The sequence below is a fragment of the Triticum aestivum genome, chromosome 3A (genome assembly GCF_018294505.1).
Source record: "Triticum aestivum cultivar Chinese Spring chromosome 3A, IWGSC CS RefSeq v2.1, whole genome shotgun sequence".
Taxonomy (NCBI): Eukaryota; Viridiplantae; Streptophyta; class Magnoliopsida; order Poales; family Poaceae; genus Triticum; species Triticum aestivum.
In genome coordinates this window covers 467931435-467948908 of record NC_057800.1, presented here as the reverse complement: position 1 = coordinate 467948908, position 17474 = coordinate 467931435, and the positions used below count along the sequence as shown (strand labels likewise).

At 49.2% G+C, this 17474-nt stretch overlaps 1 long non-coding RNA gene across 1 annotated transcript; it reads left to right on the top strand.

Annotated features, from left to right (window-relative positions):
• The first annotated feature begins 8954 nt into the window (after window positions 1-8954).
• On the top strand, window positions 8955-9785 carry LOC123058433 (uncharacterized). The gene is made up of 3 exons (XR_006427198.1): window positions 8955-9014; window positions 9541-9655; window positions 9730-9785. It is a non-coding gene; the product is annotated as an uncharacterized lncRNA (long non-coding RNA).
• Window positions 9786-17474: the final 7689 nt, after the last annotated feature.

Below are 17474 nucleotides of genomic sequence, written 5' to 3'. Positions count from 1 at the left end.
AGTAAAATGCAAGCAAGCATAAAAGGCACATTGATGATACCATATACATTATATATGGTCGCAACAACATATATACAAAGTTGAACATATGATACCTCAAAACCGCATCTCATTCCAAGTATGAATTTTGACCCTCATACTGTCAAGCTTGGACATGCATGTACAAATACACATGTTAAACAATGTAGGCTAATTTTGTAACAGAATTTATTTAAAACTATTTATACATTCATTGTTTGGGACATTGATAAGTAAGTCATTTGCGCAAACCAAAGCTTACAACATTTTTGGTTTCATGGAGGTTCGTGCGTCTCCAAGAGATCTTACTCCGCTACTGAATACTGACTCAGACGATACGATACTAAGAGGCACATCAAGTAAATCACGTGCCATCGCCGAGAGCATGCGGTATTTTTCAGCATTTTCTTTCCAACATGCTAATATATCAAAGATTTTGCTAGATTTATCAAAGTATTCCTCCTCGAGGTATGCGTCCAACTTCACCCTTGGCGCAATAGGCCCTTCTTGACTTGTATTGAGCAAACTCTTCCTCAAGCTTCCGTTTGCCAAGAATGGGAGATCCCACATTAAGCATGGATCTGTGAGACAATGGTTGCTTGCCACTTCTCTTGAATTTCTCATGATACTTCTCAAAGTATAACCTCATCAAATTTGTTATGCCGTCTACACTTGTCTAAGTGTCATCCACATGTTCACAGTACTTTTCGTAGAAGAAATCTCGTCATTCTAATTTCTCCTTGGGTCAAGTACCAGGGCAGTGACAAGTATCACATTCAATGAAGCCTCTTTCCGGTACTTGTCAAACATTTTTCCCATAGAAATAGCCAAGTGCCTCCATGGTTCCATTAACTTTCCACTATGGATCCCTTAATGTGTTGCGGATATACAACACCATATGCAAGAACAGATGTGTAGTGGATGTTCTATCGACCAAGACTGCTTTGTAGCTTCTTCAAAATCTTTAAGGAAACCACAGATTACCTCAGCATTTGTTCACTCAGTGACATCTGGTACTAGCTCACCATTGTCACTCACATAACTATTTAGAACCACTTATACTTGATAGCTTTTGAGCATTTCGTAGGTAGAATTCCAATGAGTTGGAATATCAAGAAATAGACAAGCCTTCTCTGGTAGGTCTTTATTTTTGGCAATCTCATAGAATGTTTTGACTCTTGAGGGTGAAGAATTGATATGCCTTAAAAGGCCACATATCTTATCTATTGACTTTTTGATATGTGATATTCCATCGTGAACCAAGAGATTTAGAATGTGTGTCCAACATCTCACATGAAAAATCCACTCCATCAAAGAGCAAGTCGTGGTCCTTATTAACCAACAAAACTGAACTGCTTTGTATTGTTCGGTGCATTATCGAATGTTAGGGTAAGTAACTTTCCTTTGATACCCCATTCTACCAGGCACATGCTAAGAGTCATGATGGCTACATTTGTATGTGGATACTTCATGAGCTTCAAAGATATAACCTTCTTTTTCAAGATGAAGCTGGCATCAATATAGTGAGCCATGATACATGTCTGAGGTGAGGCATGGCATACACGAGAATCAAGACCCTACAATTTAGTGTGCAACTGTTGCTTCATGTCCTTATGTGTAAGAAGACAATTGTTGCGAATTGTTTGACGGCCAAGTACTTTGAAGGTTCATTGCATTCATTCCATCCACTCGTCAAAGTAAGGGTTCTTAAATTTTTCTAAATGGGACCTCAACATGGATACAGTACTTGGCCATGAGTCTTCGACTTCTCTTAGGATCGAAGACACAGCCAATATCTGATCGTTTCTTAGGTAGCAATAAACCTATTCCTATCTACAACTTCAATCTTTGAGCATGACTCGGAAATGTATTAATAGGCTACTCGTTTTAGTTTTTTTTATTCCTCGTCAGCTTTAGTTTGCGGTACTTGCAGTCAGCCTTAAAAATATCATCTCTCATTACCAATTCTGACTCAAAGTGTTCCCACACTTTTGATCTCCTGCCAGAAGGTGGACTAGTTGAATCACGCGTGCTAGAGCTCTTAGCCAAAGCAGCGAGCATGGAACCCTAGAGTTTTGTTTGGGATGGAGACTGTTGGGGAACGTAGTAATTTCAAAATTTTCCTACGCACAAGCAAGATCATGGTGATGCATAGCAACGAGAGGGGAGAGTGTTGTCCACGTACCCTCGTAGACCGAAAACGGAAGCGTTAGCACAACGCGGTTGATGTAGTCGTACGTCTTCACGATCCGACCGATCCAAGTACCAAACACACGGCACCTCCGAGTTCAGCACACGTTCAGCTCGATGACGTCCCGCGAACTCCGATCCAGCAGAGCTTCATGGGATAGTTCCGTCAGCACGACGGCGTGGTGACGGTGATGATGTTGCTACCGACACAGGGCTTCGCCTAAGCACCGCTACAATATGACCGAGGTGAAATATGATGGAGGGGGGCACCGCACACGGCTGGGAGAGATCAACTGATCAATTTGTGTGTCTAGAGGTGCCCCCCTGCCCCTGTATATAAAGGAGCAAGGGGGAGGCCGGCCGACCCTCTATGGGCGCGCCAGGAGGAGGAGTCCTCCTCCTAGTAGGAGTAAGACTCCCCTTTCCTACTCCTACTAGGAGGAGGAAAGGAAGGAGGAGAAGGAGAAGGAAGGAGAAGGAGGAAAAGGAGGAAAGGGGGGCGGCCCCCTAGTCCAATTCGGTTTGGGCTAGGGGGGGCGCCCTGCCTCCTCTCTTCCACCACTTGGCCCATGAGGCCCATTACTTCTTCCTCGTATTCCCGTAACTCCACGGTACCCCTGAAAATACCCAAATCACTCGGAACCTTTCCGATGTCCGAATATAGTCGTCCAATATATCGATCTTTACATCTCGACCATTTCGAGACTCCTCGTCATGTCCCCGATCTCATCCGGGACTCCGAACTACCTTCGGTACATCAAATCACATAAACTCATAATACAATCGTCACCGAAACTTTAAGCGTGCGGACCCTACGGGTTCGAGAACTATGTAGACATGACCGAGACATGTCTCCGGTCAATAACCAATAGCGGAACCTGGATGCTCATATTGACTCCCAAATATTCTACGAAGATCTTTATCGGTCAGACCGCATAACAACATACGTTGTTCCCTTTGTTATCGGTATGTTACTTACCCGAGATTCGATCGTCGGTATCTCAATACCTAGTTCAATCTCGTTACCGACAAGTCTCTTTACTCGTTCTGTAGTACATCATCCCGCAACTAACTCATTAGTTGCAATGCTTGCAAGGCTTAAGTGATGTGCATTATCGAGAGGGCCCAGAGATACCTCTCCGACAATCGGAGTGACAAATCCTAATCTCGAAATACGCCAACCCAACAAGTACCTTCGGAGACACATGTAGAGCACCTTTATAATCACCCAGTTTTGTGATGTTTGGTAGCACACAAAGTGTTCCTCTGGTAAACGGGAGTTGCATAATCTCATAGTTATAGGAACATGTATAAGTCATGAAGAAAGCAATAGCAACAAACTAAACGATCAAGTGATATGCTAACGGAATGGGTCAAGCCAATCACATCATTCTCCTAATGATGTGATCCCGTTAATCAAATGACAACTCATGTCTATGGTTAGGAAACATAACCATCTTTGATCAACGAGCTAGTCAAGTAGAGGCATACTAGTGACACTCTATTTGTCTATGTATTCACACATGTATTATGTTTCCGGTTAATACAATTCTAGCATGAATAATAAACATTTATCATGATATAAGGAAATAAATAATAACTTTATTATTGTCTCTAAGGCATATTTCCTTCAGTCTCCCACTTGCACTAGAGTCAATAATCTAGTTCACATCGCCATGTGATTTAATACCAATAGTTCACATCACCATGTGATTAACACCCATAGTTCACATTGACATGTGACCAACACCCAAAGGGTTTACTAGAGTCAATAATCTAGTTCACATCGCTATGTGATTAACACCCAAAAGTACTGAGGTGTGATCATGTTTTGCTTGTGAGAGAAGTTTAGTCAACGGGTCTGCCACATTCATATTCGTAAGTATTTTGCAAATTTCTATGTCAACAATGCTCTGCATAGAGCTACTCTAGCTAATTGCTCCCACTTTCAATATGTATCCAGATTGAGATTTAGAGTCATCTGGATCAGTGTCAAAATTTGCATCGACGTAACCCTTTACGACGAACCTTTTGTCACTTCCATAATCGAGAAACATATCCTTATTCCACTAAGGATAATTTTGACCAATGTCCAGTGATCTACTCCTAGATCACTATTGTACTCCTTGGCAAACTCAGGGCAGGGTATACAATAGGTCTGGTACACAGCCTGGCATACTTTATAGAACCTATGGCTGAGGCATAGGGAATGACTTTCTTTCTCTCTCTATCTTCTGCCGTGGTCGGGTTTTGAGTCTTACTCAACTTCACACCTTGTAACACAGGTAAGAACTCCTTCTTTGACTGTTCCATTTTGAACTACTTCAAAATCTTGTCAAGGTATGTACTCATTGAAAAACTTATCAAGCGTCTTGATCTATCTCTATAGATCTTGATGTTCAATATGTAAGCAGCTTCACCGAGGTCTTTCTTTGAAAAAACTCCTTTCAAACATTCCTTTATGCTTTGCAGAATAATTCTACATCATCTCCGATCAACAATATGTCATACATATACTTATCAGAAATACTGTAGTGCTCCCACTCACTTTCTTGTAAATACAGGCTTCACCGCAAGTCTGTAGAAAACTATATGCTTTGATCAACTTATCAAAGCGTATATTCCAACTCCGAGATGCTTGCACCAGTCCATAGATGGATTGCTGGAGCTTGCATATTTTGTTAGTACCTTTAGGATCGACAAAACCTTCTGGTTGCATCATATACAACTCTTCTTTAATAAATCCTATTAAGGAATGCAGTTTTGTTTATCCATTTGCCAGATATCATAAAATGCGGCAATAGCTAACATGATTCGGACAGACTTAAGCATAGATATGAGTGAGAAATTCTCATCGTGGTCAACACCTTGAACTTGTCGAAAACCTTTTTGCGACAATTCTAGCTTTAGATAGTAACACTACTATCTGTTGGAAATATGCCCTAGAGGCAATAATAAATTGATTATTATTATATTTCCTTGTTCATGATAATCCTTTATTATCCATGCTAGAATTGTATTGATAGGAAACTCAGATACATGTGTGGATACATAGACAACACCATGTCCCTAGTAAGCCTCTAGTTGACTAGCTCGTTAATCAATAGATGGTTACGGTTTCCTGACCATGGACATTGGATGTCGTTGATAACGGGATCACATCATTAGGAGAATGATGTGATGGACAAGACCCAATCCTAAGCCTAGCACAAGATCATGTAGTTCGTATGCTAAAGCTTTTCTAATGTCAAGTATCATTTCCTTAGACCATGAGATTGTGCAACTCCCGGATACCGTAGGAGTGCTTTGGGTGTGCCAAACGTCACAACGTAACTGGGTGGCTATAAAGGTACACTACGGGTATCTCTGAAAGTGTCTGTTGGGTTGGCACGAATCGAGATTGGGATTTTGTCACTCCGTGTAAACGGAGAGGTATCTCTGGGCCCACTCGGTAGGACATCATCATAATGTGCACAATGTGACCAAGGGGTTGATCACGGGATGATGTGTTATGGAACGAGTAAAGAGACTTGCCGGTAACGAGATTGAACAAGGTATCGGTATACCGACGATCGAATCTTGGGCAAGTACTGTCGTGGTTCTAAGCCTGACAGTAGAGTGGAGGGTAGGTATGGAGAGGCAAGGTCCTAGCTATGGAGAGGTTGTAAGCACAAAGGATGTACGAGTTCAGGCCCTTCTCGGAAGAAGTAACAGCCCTACGTCTCGGAGCCCGGAGGCGGTCGAGTGGATTATGAATGTATGGATTACAAGGTGCCGAACCCTTCTGCCTGTGGAGGGGGGTGGCTTATATAGAGTGCGCCAGGACCCCAGCCAGCCCACGTAGGAGAAGGTTTAAGGTGAGTTAAGTCTGGGGCGTTACTGGTAACGCCCCACATAAAGTGCCTTTACTATCATAAAGTCTATTTAATTACAGACCGTTGCGGTGCAGAGTGCCTCTTGACCTCCTGGTGGTCGAGTGAGTCTTCGTGGTCGAGTCCTTCAGGCCAGTCGAGTGTGTCCTCGTTGGTCGAGTGAGTCCTCGTTGGTCGACTGGAAGGCGACCTCTTCTAGGGATGTCCTAGGGTAAGTTACTTGGGACAGGTCTGTGACCCTACCCTAGGTACATAACCCCATCATTAGCCCCCGAATGGATTGAGGCTTTGAGTGAAGAAGGAGTTGATGTCGTTTCCGATTAACCTTTGCGCTCTAGTTGTGCGCTGTTCTGGATCAAAGAATCTCTTCGTTGACAGGGAGCAATTCGTCTTCGGTCGACTCGATCCATTCTATTTTTGCGTCGAGTGATCTTTCGAGCTTCGTCGATCTCCGAGCGACGGATCGCCGGAATCACCGCGTCTGACAGACTGATTTGTTGTTCGCGGATTCTGCGGGGTGTGAAATTTGGGGGCGCGCGCGAAGCGGGGCAGACCGCGGCGTTCGGATGGGACGGGGTGTAGACGCCTCGATCTCCGCGCCGCCTTTTTCGCCACGTATCCAGTCCTCATAACTGCTCACAGATATGATTAGATCGACCGGGTCCACACGTCAGCCACTCGGAAGGGACCTTATAAATGTGCCCGGCGAGGATTTCTGTGCTGCGCCTCAGCATTCTCCCTCTCTCCCTCTGCTCCCTTCCTCCCTGCTCAGCGTGCCCGCTCTCGCCTCCGCACCGCTTCCCTTCGTGCATCTCACCGGCGACCATGGCCAAGGAGAAGACGGCGGCGCTGGAGCGTGCCAAGAAGGCGTCGGCATCGGAGAAGGCGAAGGGGAGATCCACCAGCCGCAGAGGATCCTCGTCCAGATCCCGCCTGCCGAAAGGCTGGGTCCAAGGCGACTGGATCCAGTCGACCATCACGGAGAAGGACCTCCTCGACATGGCCAACGAGGGCTTGATCCCTCACGGAGCTGCGAGGTTGCCGGGGAAGGAGTGGCAGCCACAGCCAGAAGAGGGTGAGTGTGTGCTTCTGGCCACTCATGTCGATCGGGGGTTTTCCTTGCCACCAAGCATTTTCTTCCGTGGTTTCTTGAATTTCTTTGGAGCGCAGCTCCATCACTTTACTCCAAACTCCATTGCCTATCTCGCTGCATTCGTGTCCATGTGTGAGGGTCTCTTGGGCTGTCGACCGCACTGGGGCTTGTTCAAATGTATCTTCACGTGTCGCTCTCAGACCGTGAAGAAGGCGAGCCCAGGTGACGAGAAGACCCGAGTCGTCCAAATGTGTGGGGGCTTGGGAATTCAGGTGAGGAATAATAGCACCTTCCCGCCCATGTCCTTCCCCGAGTCCGTCAGAGGCTGGCAGTCGACTTGGTTCTACTGCCAGGTCCAGTCGACGCCAGGGCAGTCGAGTGGACTCCCTCCGTTTACCATGGACCGAGTGAACAAGCCCTCCCCTCTGAAGCTGATTCCGGAGGAGAAAGCCGACGTGAAGATGTTGATGGAGCGCGTGGTGCAGCTGGTTCGGGACGGTGTGACAGGCATGGACCTCCTGGAGGTTTTCCTCAAGCGTCGCATCCAGCCTCTCCAGTTCAGGAGCCACTGCATGTGGTTGTACTGTGGGCCCGAAGACGAGACTAGAGTCCATCCAGAAGAAGTCGACGATGTCACTCTGGAAAGATGGATGGCAGCCGTTACCGGAAACAGGGACAACCCGCGCGGAGCCAGAAGGATTCCTCCACTCGACCACAACAGCATCCCAAACAAGGTGCACTTGCTCTGCTTTCCATTGTGTCCTTGTCGTATTCATTTCTGCTAACCCTGTCGACTGGTCGACTGATCCTTGTTTGGGCGACTGCTAGGCCTTCACCGAGCTGTACTCGATGCCCAATGGGGCACAAGCTTCGACTGAGGAAGGCGAGGCGAGCGGGGGCGAGGCGAGCGGGGGCGAGGCGAGCGGGGGCGAGAGCCAGGAAGAGGAGGAATGGGACTCGGATGCTGCAGGGGATGATGACGACGATGATGATGATGAAGGTGATGAAGATGACATCGAGGACGAGGAAGAAGAGGAAGAGGAGGTCGTTCCACCGCGCTCAGAAAGGCGGTCGAAGCTTGTCCACGACCCTTCGACCGAACGTGGTAAGGGGGTTGCGACCGCCACCCAGTCGACCAAGCGCCCCCGGACCACCTCTCCGGCGCCGACTGAAAAGGCGCCGAAGCAGCCCAGGGCGGCCTCATCGAAGCCGACCAAGCTCCTGCCGAAGATGAAGGTGTCCATCCCCACCATTTCAGGGTAATTGTGTTGCTCATATTTTCTTATTCTTGTGCGAACTTTATCTTTGATCGACGCTGAGGTTAGTCGACTGATCCTTTGGAGTTGTAGTGCTGCTACCTCTGAGACTTCGGCCCGGGCCGATGACCACGAGATGGAGGATGCGGCAACTTCGAACCCAGGTACTGTATTCTTAAAACCGTTTTTAGTCGATTAACTCGCAACTTCTGATCCTGATTCTTCTTCGCAGTTTCGCCCCATACTGTTATCGATCTTCCTGACGACGACGAGGATGAAGAACTGCTGGCACGCAGGAAGAGTCGGAAAACGCCCGCTAGCAAGGTGCCTCAGGATGCGACAGCGCCTGACACTCTGACTGTGGAGGAAGGGAACACCACTCGACACACGGTGTCCTTCGCGAGTCCACTGACGAGTGCTCAGCCGCCCTCCCTCTTCACGACTCACCACGTCCCAGAGGACCAAGCTGGCGCAGCGAAGGAGGCAATACGCCAGGCGGGACTCATGATGGAGCAGCTGAAGACCATCCGGGATGCGAGCCAGGCAGCTTATGACGCCAGCTCTGCCCTCCAAAGCAATGTCCAGGTCAGTCGACTGCTGCTTGCTCTGTTGGATATGCTACCAAAAACTTTTCTTTTCCGGGATTTATATTAGTCACCCACTGAGTGTGTCGAATAAACTCTGTGTCAGCGGGGGCACGCTGAGTGCACCCGCTGGGTGTAGTCCCCAAGGCTAAGGTCGACTGCTGGCAGTCGGCCTTAGGTTTTATGATGTCAATCTTTTTGTCAGTCGACTGGTCGACTGGATTTCGCAAACCGGTGGGGGCACGCTGAGTGCACCCACTGGGTGTAGTCCCCGAGACTGTGGTCGACTGCTTGCAGTTGATCACAGTCTTAGAGAATGCGTCTCGCACACTGTTTTTTTTTGAGGTCGACTGGTCGACTTTGTCTTCAACAGGATTAGTGGGGGCACGCTGAGTGCACCCACTGGGTGTAGTCCCCGAGACTACGGTCGAATGCTTGTGTTCGGCTGTAGTCTTAGAAACGTGTGTGTTTCCCTTTTCACTCGGAAGTGAATTATTTTTGACATTTAGTCGATTGGTTCTTCGCAGAACTCTTGTGATCTTGTGACTCGCTACTCAGAACTGGAACAGAAGCATACTCAAGTCGAGCTGAGCTTGAAGCTGGTTCAGGAGAAGCTGACAAAGGCAAAGGAGGAGACTGAAGGTATGTTTGGTGAGACCTTGACGACTGCTTTTCCTCTTGATTGTTTCAACATCTTATCTTGCTGTGTCTTGCAGGTAAGGTAAGGGAGGCCCAGCAGAAGAAAGACCTTGAGCTAGCTGAGAAGATCAAGCTTGCTGACGAGAAGTTAGCTTCAGTCACCAAGCTCGAACAAGACAATACCAACCTGAAAACTGCTCTTGGGATTGCCAACAAAGAAGTCAGTCGACTGAGAACTGACAAAGCTGCCTTGACCGACCAAGTCAGCAAATTGACTGAGAAGAAGACTAAACTGGAGGCCTTCCTGAGTGGCTTTGCCAAGAAGCTGTTTCTTATGCTCGAAGGTAAACCTCCATGTTTGGCAAATATTTCCAACTGTGGCTTCTTCCATTCGACTATCCCCTTGACTTAGTGATCACCCTTGCAGAATTTTGTCAAAACTTTGAAGAAGAAACCAGCCGACTGGAGCCAAACCTTGACCCTGTCAATTCTCCGGTGAATGACGAGGTTGCCATGGATATTTTCCGACTGGAGTCTCGCGTTGCAGCTGTCGTGGATTATCTCGCAAGGCTGAAGGCCGCCACATCTCGCATCGACTCGACGCTCTGGCCTGAGGAGACACTTCAGAATGACCTTGAGTCACTAATGGCCCGCTTGAACACGATCCCTGGTCGAGTGCAGGAATGGAAGAAGTCCTCGGCTCGGTGTGGTGCAGATGTCGCTCTGTGTCTGGCCCGAGTCCACTGCAAAGATGCACGAGAGGAGAAGCTGGCGGCTCTTCGGGTGGCCAATACCAAGAAGCACGACTTCAGGTCCTTTATGGAGACTTTCCTTGCAGCTGCCACTCGGATCGCCGACGGAATTGACCTTGATGAATTTGTTGCACCTTCCAGCCCTCCACAGGAGGGGTAAAAAACTTCTTCTGGCTCGACTCTTTTAAATTTGCCTCGGTATGCCGAGTGGAATTGTATCCGACAAACTTTAACAGGCTTGACGCCTGAGCACTTTCGGTTCCTTTAGACATCGATTCAAACTTGAATTTGACGCTTGAATATGATTGCCTTCGGCTCAAAATGTCCTTTGCAGGTTCAAAGCAAGGTGCCTGTGCTTAGGCGAGCGCTTGGACTGCAGCTAAGCCTCCGAGTGAGAGGGTCGCTCTTCACTCGGTAGGATTTTTATAACTTAGGCGAGCACGAGGCTGCAGCTAAGCCTCCGAGTGGAAGGCTGGCTTACCACTCGGTAGGATTTTGATAAACTTAGGCGAGTGCTTGGACTGCAGCTAAGCCCCCGAGTGAGAGGATCGCTCTTCACTCGGTAGGATTTTTATAACTTAGGCGAGCACGAGGCTGCAGCTAAGCCTCCGAGTGGAAGGCTGGCTTACCACTCGGTAGGATTTTGATAAACTTAGGCGAGTGCTTGGACTGCAGCTAAGCCCCCGAGTGAGAGGATTGCTCTTCACTCGGTAGGATTTTTGTAACTTAGGCGAGCACGAGGCTGCAGCTAAGCCTCCGAGTGGAAGGCTTGCTTACCACTCGGTAGGATTTTGATAAACTTAGGCGAAACGGATTCGCGGCTAAGCCCCCGAGTGGAAGGCTGGCTTACCACTCGGTAGGATTTTTATAAACTTAGGCGAAACGGATTCGCGGCTAAGCCACCCACTGAGGGGGAGTTTTTATGTGGACAAAAATAAAAAGTGCTGACACAATTATTTCTAAACCCATGAATTACAGAAGTTCTTTATTGCAGCTCATCCGAGTGATAAAACTTAAGTGTAAAACGGGCGGAGTAGCTCCGCGTTCCAAGCTCGGGGCTCGTCGATATTATGCTCGACGTTGTAAAGACGGTATGCCCCATTGTGGAGAACCTTGGTGACGATGAAAGGGCCTTCCCAAGAAGGAGCAAGTTTGTGTGGTTTGTGCTGATCCACTCGGAGAACCAAATCCCCTTCCTGGAAGGCTCGACCTCTCACATTTCGGGCGTGGAAACGGCGCAGATCTTGTTGGTAGATGGTCGACCGGATCAGAGCCATCTCCCTTTCTTCCTCTAAAAGGTCGACTGCGTCCTGCCGCGCTTGTTCAGCTTCTACTTCGTTGTATATTTCGACTCGAGGAGCATTATGGAGAAGATCACTCGGCAAGACTGCTTCAGCTCCATAGACCAAGAAGAATGGAGTTCTTCCGGTCGACCGATTGGGCGTGGTCCGCAGTCCCCAGAGTACAGATGGAAGTTCGTCGACCCAAGCTCCAGCCGCGTGTTTGAGATCACGCATCAGTCGCGGCTTCAGTCCCTTGAGAATCAGTCCATTAGCTCGCTCTGCTTGTCCATTCGACTGTGGATGGGCGACTGATGCGTAGTCGACCCGTGTGCCCTGGGAGTTGCAGAAGGTTCTGAATTCCTCTGAGTCAAAGTTCGACCCATTATCCGTAATGATGCTGTGCGGGACTCCATATCTGAATACTAGTTCCCTGATGAAGCTAACAGCAGTACCGGTGTCGAGGCTCTTGATTGGTTTAGCTTCGATCCACTTGGTGAACTTGTCGACTGCCACCAGTACATGCGTGAAGCCACTTCGTCCTGTTCTCAAAGGACCGATCATGTCCAGCCCCCAAACTGCAAAAGGCCAGACGAGTGGGATGGTCTTCAAAGCTGACGCAGGCTTGTGCGACATATTCGAGTAGAACTGACATCCTTCGCACTTATCTACTATCTCCTTTGCCATCTCATTCGCCTTGGGCCAGTAAAATCCGGCTCGGTATGCTTTGGCCACGATGGTCCGAGAGGACGCATGATGACCACAGGTCCCCGAGTGAATATCGTTGAGGATGAGTCGACCTTCTTCTGGTGTTATGCACTTCTGACCGACTCCAGTCGCGCTCTCTCTGTATAATTGTCCTTTGATGACAGTAAAGGCCTTAGATCGACGGACGATCTGTCGAGCCTCTTCCTCATCCTTCGGAAGCTCTTTCCTCAAGATATATGCGACATACGGAATCGTCCAGTCGGGAATGACTACCAAAACCTCCATGATCAAGTCGACCACCGCTGGGACTTCAACTTCAGTCGGATCAGTGGCACTCTTGGGCTGCGGAGTTTCTTCGGTGAAAGGATCTACTTTGACTGACGGAGTATGTATATGCTCCAAGAACACACCACTCGGAATGGCTTCTCTCTTGGAACCTATCTTTGCTAGATCATCAGCTGCTTGATTTTTCAGTCGGGGTATATGATGGAGTTCCAACCCCTCGAACTTTTTCTCCAGCTTCCTCACTGCACTGCAGTATCCAGTCATGGCTGGGCTTCTCACGTCCCACTCTTTCATCACCTGATTGACCACTAAATCCGAGTCACCATAGACCATTAGGCGACGGACGCCGAGTGAAATGGCCATGCGCAACCCATATAGGAGGGCCTCATATTCTGCCTCATTGTTGGAGGAATCAAAGTGAATCTGGAGCACATATCTGAGCTTATCTCCTCTGGGGGAAACCAGGACAACCCCAGCACCGGAACCATTCAACATCTTAGAACCATCGAAAAACATGGTCCAATGCTCCGAGTGAACTTCAGTCGGCTGCTGCTGTTCGATCCACTAGGCGAGGAAATCTGCTATTGCCTGGGACTTAATGGCTTTCTTTGCCTCAAACTTGATATCAAGGGGAAGAAGTTCAATCGCCCATTTGGCCACTCGACCAGTTGCATCTCTGTTGTGCAAAATCTCTGATAGTGGAGCGTCGCTGACGACTGTGATTGAATGGTCAGAGAAATAATGAGCAACCTTCTTTGTGGTCATGTATATTCCATACACAAGCTTCTGATAATGAGGATATCTCTGCTTGGATGGAGTCAAGACTTCAGACAAATAATACACTGGGCGCTGAACTTTGAGAGCTTTTCCTTCTTCTTCCCGCTCGACCGTTAGCACAGTACTGACGACTTGTCCTGTGGCTGCGATGTAGAGCAACAGAGGCTCTTTGCTGATTGGAGCAGCAAGCACCGGCTGGGTGGAGAGCAGAGCTTTTAGCTCGGCAAACGCTGCATCAGCTTCTGGAGTCCACTCGAACTTGTCAGCCTTCTTCATCAGTCGGTAAAGAGGCAATGCCTTTTCACCGAGTCGCGAGATGAATCGACTTAATGCAGCCAAGCATCCAGTAAGCTTCTGGACATCGTGCACTCGCACAAGGCGTTTCATTCGGAGAATAGTGCCAATCTTTTCTGGGTTGGCGTCGATTCCCCGTTCGGAAACGAGAAAACCGAGTAACTTGCCACCAGGAACTCCAAATGTGCACTTTGATGGATTGAGCTTGATATCATACCTTCTGAGGTTGGCAAATGTTTCGGCGAGGTCGGCGAGCAGGTCGGAACCTTTTCGTGACTTGACAACAATATCATCCATATAAGCTTCCACATTCCGACTGATTTGAGTGAGTAGACACTTCTGAATCATTCGCATAAACGTGGCTCCGGCATTCTTGAGGCCGAATGGCATGGTGATATAGCAGAAGCACCCGAATGGAGTGATGAAAGCTGTTTTTACTTCATCGGGCCCATACAGACGGATCTGGTGGTACCCGGAGTAAGCATCTAAAAAAGACAACCTCTCGCATCCCGCGGTCGAGTCAACAATTTGATCTATGCGAGGAAGAGGAAAGTGATCTTTCGGGCAGGCCCGGTTGATGTGCTTGAAATCAATGCACATTCGGAGCGACTTGTCCTTCTTAGGAACCATGACGACATTAGCGAGCCACTCGGAGTGGAATATCTCTCGGATAAATCCTGCCGCCAACAGTCGAGCCACTTCTTCACCAATGGCCTTTCTCTTCTGGATGGCGGACCGCCGAAGATGTTCTTTGACTGGCTTTGCAGACTTGTCGACTCTTAGGCGATGCTCAGCCAGTCCCCTGGGAACACCTGGCATGTCAGCGGGCTTCCATGCAAAAATGTCCCAGTTCTCACGGAGGAACTGGATGAGCGCTTCTTCCTATTTTGGGTCGAGTGTTGTGGAGATGCGGGTCGGAGCTGCTTCGGGGTCGGTCGGGTGTATGTGAACAGGCTTCGTCTCACCGGACGACTGGAATGCAGATTCTGTGGCGGGCTTCTTGAACCGCAGCAAGTCACTCGGATCTGCGTTTTGCTTGTATTCTTCGAACTCGACCGCTGTCACTTGGGAATCGGCAATTTTGGAGCCCTTCTGAAAGCACTCCTCTGCCTTTTTCCTATCTCCGGTGACAGTGATCACACCTTTGGGACCGGGCATCTTCAATTTGAGGTATACGTAACATGGTCGAGCCATGAACCGTGCATAGGCTGGTCTCCCCAAAATGGCATGATATGCACTTTGAAAATCCACGACCTCAAACATCAACTTTTCTTTGCGAAAATGCTTTGAATCGCCAAACACTACGTCCAAAGCTATCTGGCCGAGTGACTCGGCCTTCTTCCCTGGTATAACTCCATGGAAGCTCATGTTACTAGTGCTTAGTCGGGACATCGGAATGCCCATACCTTTCAACGTGTCTGCATATAACAGATTCAGCCCACTTCCATCGTCCATCAGCACCTTTGTCAGTCGAGTGCCTTCGACAACTGGATCGACCACCAACGCTTGCCTCCCAGGGGTGGCAATATGAGTCGGGTGATCAGATTGGTCGAATGTGATGGGTGTTTGAGACCACTTCAGATAATTCGCCTTCGCTGGGGCAACCATGTTAACCTCCCGGTTAATTACTTTCAGTCGACTTCTGCTTTCCACATCTGCGAAGATCATCAGAGTGGAGTTGATATGCGGATATCCTTCCTCACTGTCCTCTTTGTCTTCGGCTTTGTCCGACTCCTTCTCCTTGTCTTTAGACTGTTTTCCCTGAAACTGCTGGATCAGGAGTCGACACTGACGAGTGGTGTGCTTTGGGTAAATTATATTCCCCTCTTCATCTTTCTTCGTGTGGATGTGGCACGGCATATCCATCACGTCGTTCCCTTCTTTATCCTTTACCTTCTTAGGGTTCCAGGATCCTTTTGGTTTCCCCTTAGACTTTCCTTGAGTCACGGCCAGAGCCTCTCCAGGAGCTGCCGGTTCAGCCTTCCGCTTCTGTTTCCGACTGGAATTTCCTTTTTCCGACTGACTCGGCTTGTGTTTGCCGCTTCGGAGTCGGTCTTCTTCTTCGCCGTTGGCGTACTTGGTAGCAATCTCCATCATCCGACTCAAGGTCATGTCACCGGTTCGACCAAATTTCAAGCTCAGTTCTCTGTTCTTGACACCATCTTTGAAGGCGCATACTGCCTGATGGTCAGAGACATTTTCCACAGTGTGGTGCAAAGTGATCCACCTCTGAATATACTCTCTGAGAGTCTCATTGGTTTTCTGCACGCAGACTTGCAACTCTGTCAATCCCGCTGGTCGCTTGCAAGTCCCTTCGAACGTTCTGACGAACACTCGGGACAGATCTTCCCAAGTGTAAATGCTGCTAGGAGGTAATTGGGTCAACCATGCCCTGGCAGAACCTTCCAACATGAGGGGCAAATGTTTCATGGCCACCTCGTCGTTCCCACCACCGATCTGAACTGCCACTCGGTAGTCTTCAAGCCAAGTTTCAGGCTTAGACTCACCAGTGAACTTGCTGACTCCTGTGGCCAACCTGAAATTGGGGGGAATAACAGCGGCTCTGATAGCTCTGCTGAAACATTCAGGACCAGAAACATGTACTCGACTGCTCGTGGGCACTTCTCTGTCGAGTGCACCACGATGGGCTCTGTTCCGGTCGACCAACCCTTGCACGATAATGGATCGCGCGTCGAAGCCTGGCTCCCTGGGGTCAACTGGAACCCTACGCCCTGTACTGTATTGACGCCTATCATCTGGCTGCCGAGGAGCGTAAGACCCACCCCTCGGAGGGGAATAGGGCACTCGACGCCTATCATCTCGGTCGAGTCTGTCGCCATATTGATCTCGCCGATACTCACGCCCTTCGCGCCGCGGAGGCGACCTGGGGCTGTGAGCCGACTGAACCGTATTCACAGTGACAGATCTACTGTGAATTCTGTTGCGCGACTGAGACACGGCTGAATTCTGATCTCCTGCTGCCCGGAGTAGATCCCTGATCTGCAGCAAACCTCTGCCAGCTTCTGACTGCGAAGGCTGAATGGATTCTGCTATACGGGTCGCAGCTGCTAAATTCTGAATTGGGGTTCGATATACCTGAGTCGGCGGGAAGAGTTGACGTCGACTGGTGTCGGGAACTCGTTGCCGCGCGCGTTCGTCGAGTGCTCGCTGAAGGTTCTCCAGTCGAGTGCGCTCGGCCAAATTGGCCAGACGCGCCTCCTCCAAGGCACGAGCCTCGGGGGTTTCTCCTGCGATGGGAATACGCAGGGGATCCTCGTTCCTGCGGCGAAGCTCTTCTCTTTGCAGAGAGTCGAGTGGCTCGTGCTGGTACTCTTCGTAACCTCGAGCAGGGTCGCCGCCGTCACCTGCTCCACCACCGCGGGCGAAGCCGGGAGGGCTATGGGGCCTGTCGACCATCAAGATTTCCGCCGCTGGATCACTGCTTCCGCACTCGGATGCAGTCTCTCCGGAGCCAGTCGACTGATCGAACAAGCCGTAGAGAGATTCGTTGGGCTCGATTGCCGCAACTTGTGTAGTAGCCGACTGGCGAGCCACCGCGTGACTCACCCATCGCTGAAGCCTCGACCGGCCTGAGCGCTTGCGCTGGCGGGAGACCGGGAGGGTGGAAGACGGAGGAACTGACCGATACTGGGTCGATGGTTGCCGCAGCAGAACGCCGCGGACACATGCGCGAAAATGCGTCGCACCGCGGACGGGGAGCGCATC